This window comes from Benincasa hispida, chromosome 2, assembly GCF_009727055.1.
Source record: "Benincasa hispida cultivar B227 chromosome 2, ASM972705v1, whole genome shotgun sequence".
Lineage (NCBI taxonomy): Eukaryota > Viridiplantae > Streptophyta > Magnoliopsida > Cucurbitales > Cucurbitaceae > Benincasa > Benincasa hispida.
Window position 1 is genome coordinate 3,327,680 of NC_052350.1, and position 5,112 is coordinate 3,332,791.

Here is a 5,112-nt window from a genome sequence, read left to right on the forward strand (position 1 = left end):
TTTTTCTGTAGTCGTTTTTTATATAAACTAGTTTAGTTTCTGATTGTTTTAAATATTAGAAAAACAAAGGATTTGTATATTGCAACATTTGAAGCAATGAATATATATTAGTAAAGCTTTTGAGGCCAAAGATAATAGAAATCTGCATTACAAAGAAGGTAATCAACAATATTCTAAACAGCTGTACAGCATAAATAACCCTCTAACTCCGACCATCAACTCTATCAATCATCTCTATTAACTAACTCTGATGTACTAATGTTATGAAAACCTACACAGTCTATCCTATACCAAAGAATAATAATCATAACTTGGCTGATGAAAGGGTTTTTTAAAATCAAAATTGAAATTATTAGTTCATAGTGTTTAATAGTCATCTTATATAGCAATTTAATATTAGTAGAAACACTTTGAGGTTTTTTTTTTATTATTTTAAATAGTTTTTATAAAAGATGTTTAAATGCAAATGACATTTTGAAGAACATTTTTTTCCTAGACCCTTATATAAGCATGATCATTTTTTTATTTTGGAACTTTTATCACATTTTCAACACCAACATACGTGTATAATAAGCCATAAACTTCAATTTGACATAAGATGCTATAAATAGCCTTAAAGGATGGCCTACTTTTTTCTCGTATAGTTTGCTCATACATTCAGCAAATGTGAACATATATTCTAATTTTGTTGTTTGTATAACATACTTTATCCACCTCAAGTACAGTTGTTAAATGTAAAAAAATTGTAATATATATGTGAAGTATCAATTGAGTATTGAAATTTTGGAAAAATATGTGTGCAATTGAAAAATTGAACAAAATGCATCTTTGACTTAATAAATCAACTATGCACCTTAAACTCAAACTTTCTAACTCCAGACTAAACACACTCTATCGTGCAAGCACAGACTTCTTGACTGAAGATACACATTAACTTCAGATTTCATAACTCAACTCAGCATCCCAAACAACCTCTTATGTTGGGGGCTATTTAGAATTTTCACATAAATTTTTGCAAATAATTTGAAGTTAGGATATTTTTGTCATTAATTTAGCTCATTTTATCATATATACAACCATTCCAATTATTTATTTGTGTGACATATTAAAAGTATGGCAAAAATTTTTATCATGCAGTACAATAATTATTCAATTAATTATCAGGTTATGAAGATTTTCACTTTTTTTTTTCAAAATTATTTAGCGAAATAGTGAAAATGGAACAGAAGATAGATATCAAAATACTTATTTAAAATTAGGTCGAATTTGATGAAATTGAAAATTTAGAGTTGAAATGGATGCAACTTTCAACGTTTGTTAGTGTCAAATTCGGTTATTTTTCCCATAAATTTATTTTACTTCTAATTTATCTGCATTTAAATGTGCAATATATAGTTTCAATGCTTTTAATGAATAATTTTCATTAGTCCTCATTCAAAAAATAAGAGCTAAATTACAAAAGTACTCCTAAAATTTGTCATTTAAATGTTCTTGTTCATTTTTAAATTATAATTTTACCATTGACTTTTATTAAACCTTTCAAGTAGAGGTAGATTTATCTATACTATATTAAAAAGAGCTATATAGGAAGAATCTTTACATGTCCCTTTTATCCCTACATTTTTCATAAATTTTCATTTTGTCCTTTGTCAAATGATTGTGACTTTTCGAATGTTTGTCCATTTGAAAACAAGTGGATGTGGCTTTTTCATTTTTAGTTTACAAAATAATTTTATATTTTAAAAAATAAGCCTTAGGTCCAATAAGTGTAATCAATGTTCATGGGATGTGACTCCTCGAGATAGAATAAAATAAATACTAATTGGATTTAATAGAGGATTTAATTGCAAAATAGTAATTACTACAGTGAAATAATTCATCATTTATTGTGACTTCACAGTATATATATGATAACATTAGAATAAAAATTATTGCATTATATATGTTACAATACTTGAATTTTAACATTTTAATTCGATAACTTAATTAATTTAGAAAAAGAAATTCGATAATCTAAAAACTAAAACAAAATTTCTCTCTTTGTATTAGATATAAGATTTTCTTTTAAAAAAAATGATAAGATGAGAAGTATAAATAAAAATACATTAGCTAACTTTTTTCATTGATAATATTATGAATATTATAATAGAAAATAGATGTTCATTGCTTAGTGTCCCAAAGGCCATATATCATTGTCCATGTGTCATGTAGTTATTCATGTTTGGTGTCTATGTAAGTCCACATCTTACTTGCCACTTTACCTATAAATAGTGACATTTTGTGGATCTTAAGAACACACCTACATTGGTGAGAATTTACTTCTACCAATTTCCATATTATCCAATTTCATGCTTTTGATTATTTTATGTTTTAGTTATTTTATTTTCTAATTTTAGTTTTTATTTATTTATTGTTATTATATAAAATATTATTATATTATATTTTTCATATTTGTATTCTCGTTGTGCTCCTCAATTTTCATAATACATTATCAGCACGAGCTTCTGTCATTTTCTTCCCTAAAGGTGGGTTCTAAAGGTATGTTGGTTTTTCCCTCTTCGTTATAATTAATAAATTAAATGTTATTTTGCATATTTAGTACATATTAAATTTCTAATATAAATATAATATTTTGATGGTGTTGTCATGACAAACCTTACAAAATTAGAATTCGCAGCCTTTGACATTAATGACAATAATTATTTGTCATGGGTGCTCGATACCAAAATTTGTCTGGATGCTATGAACTTGGGAGAAACAATTAAAGAAGAAAATATGACATCCAGTAAGGACAAAGCATAAGCTATGATTTTCCTTCGTCATCATCTCCACGAGGGATTGAAAATGGAGTATCTTACCATAAAAAATCCCTGTATCTTGTGAAAAATTTAAGAAACATGTATGATCATCAAAAAACAGTTATTCTTCCTAAAGCTCGTTATGAGTGGATGCACTTGAGACTACAAGATTTCAAATCAGTAAGTGATTACAACTCCGCATAATTTAAAATCAATTCAAAATTGTTGATATGCGGAGAGAAAATTACTGAAGCTGATATGTTAGAGAACACATTTTCTACATTTTATGTCTCGAATATGCTCTTGCAGCAGCAATATCGAGAGAAAGGTTTTAAACAGTATTCGAAATTAATTTCATGTCTTCTCGTGGCCGAACAATATAACAAGTTATTGATGAAAAATCATGAATCTCGACCAATCGGAACAACATCATTCCCTGAAATGAATGCTGTGAATTTTAATAATAATCGTGGTTGAAGTTGTGGTCGTGGTCGAGGTCGTGACCGTGGCAGAGGAAGAAATAATTATTATTTTTGTGGTGGTCGTTCTAATCATTTAAATTTCGAAAGAATCACACAAAATGATAATCACAAAGGAAAAGCTCCAAAAGATAAAAGTCCAAAGAGTGTTGAAAATAAATGCTTCTGATGCGGAATGACTGGGCATTGGTCACATACTTGTCGTACGTCAAAACACTTAGTTGACCTCTATCAAGCCTCCCTAAATGAAAAAGAGAAAAATGTGAAAGCAAAATTTGCATACCAGGATAATGACATATTTGACCCATCTCATATGACAAATTTGGATGTGGTGGACTTCTTTGAATCTCAAGAGAAGATTGACACAGCTGGTGGCACATCAAGTGTTTCTTTTGACTTTGAGAATATCTAGACTTAATGTTGTGGTTTTCTTTTAGCTATCTTCATTTTTTTTAGTAACTTTTGTATATTTTAAGTGTTGTTTTTCTTATTGCAATTATTTTCATTTAATGAAGAAACATGGATCATTTTTAAATGTTGGGTGTTTGAAAAAAGAGCAAAGAAGATCTATGTCTGGCAAACAGTGCAACTACACATACAATACCTAACGATTTTCCACAAAGTGGTGACGAAAGGCACAAATAAAAAATAATTTTCCAAATTGACAATGCTGAAAGCAAAATTAAATACAATATCAGGTTCTGCAAATTTGATCGAATGTTTTAGAAAAGCAAATATTATTTTTCCTAGAGGAACAAAATTTACAATTGACAATGCATTGTTCTCTAGTCAATCAATAGAAATCTTCTAAGTTTTAAAGATACACGTTGCAATGCTTATCATATTGAGACTGACAGTAAGAATAATGTGGAATATCTATATATCATATTCACTGTCACAAATGAAAAACGTATATTGGAAGTGTTGCCTGCTTTATCTTCTGGATTGTATTATACTCATATACGAGTAATTGAAACATATACAACAATGAACCTAAAGTTCATATTTTAGACATATTTACAAATTGGCATGACCAATTGGGTCATCCAAGATCTATAATGATGAGGAGAATTATTGAGAATTCAAATGGATACTCATTGAAGAACCAAAAGATTCTTCAATCTAATGAATTATCATGTGATGCTTGCTTTACTATAACAATTTTGGGCCTATCGGTTGAAAATAGTATTACGGATGTATAATGTCGGTTAAAAAACTGGATTTTTAATGTCGGTTTTAAACCGACATTGAAGATGGCCTACAATGTCAATTTAAAACCGACATTAAACGCCTCCCGTGATTTTTTTATTTTTTTTAATTTTATCAAATTTTCATTTCCCTCGCTCATGATCTTCTCTCAGCTCGCACCGCTCTCACTTTACCAAAATTGAAAACCCTCGACCAACTCTTACCCAAACAAACTCTCTCCTCTCTTAGCTAGTTGCTCGGTCGTTGCCATCAGGTGGGGTTGTCATCACTGGTGCTCTGAGCTTGGGGGGAGGGGGTTACGTTGGTTGTTCAGATTCAAGTGGGATTGCGTTGGTTATCCGGCTTCAGGTGGGGTTGTATTGGTTGTCCGATTGGTCCTGTGGGTTGGGTGTTCTCCGGCTAGTCGCGTGGGATTTGGTTGTGCGGTTGGGTGTTCTCCGACGGGTTTCTTTCGGTGGGTTATTCTCCTGCTGGTCGCGTGGGTTTTGGTTTTGTAGTTGGGTGTTCTCCAGCAGGTTTCTTTCGATGGGTTGGTCGTAGAAGTGGGTCACCGGCATCGTGGTCAGCTCGCCGTTTGTCAGATCTGCTGTCTCAACTCTTTTTGCAAAGGTCCGGTGCTCTCCGAC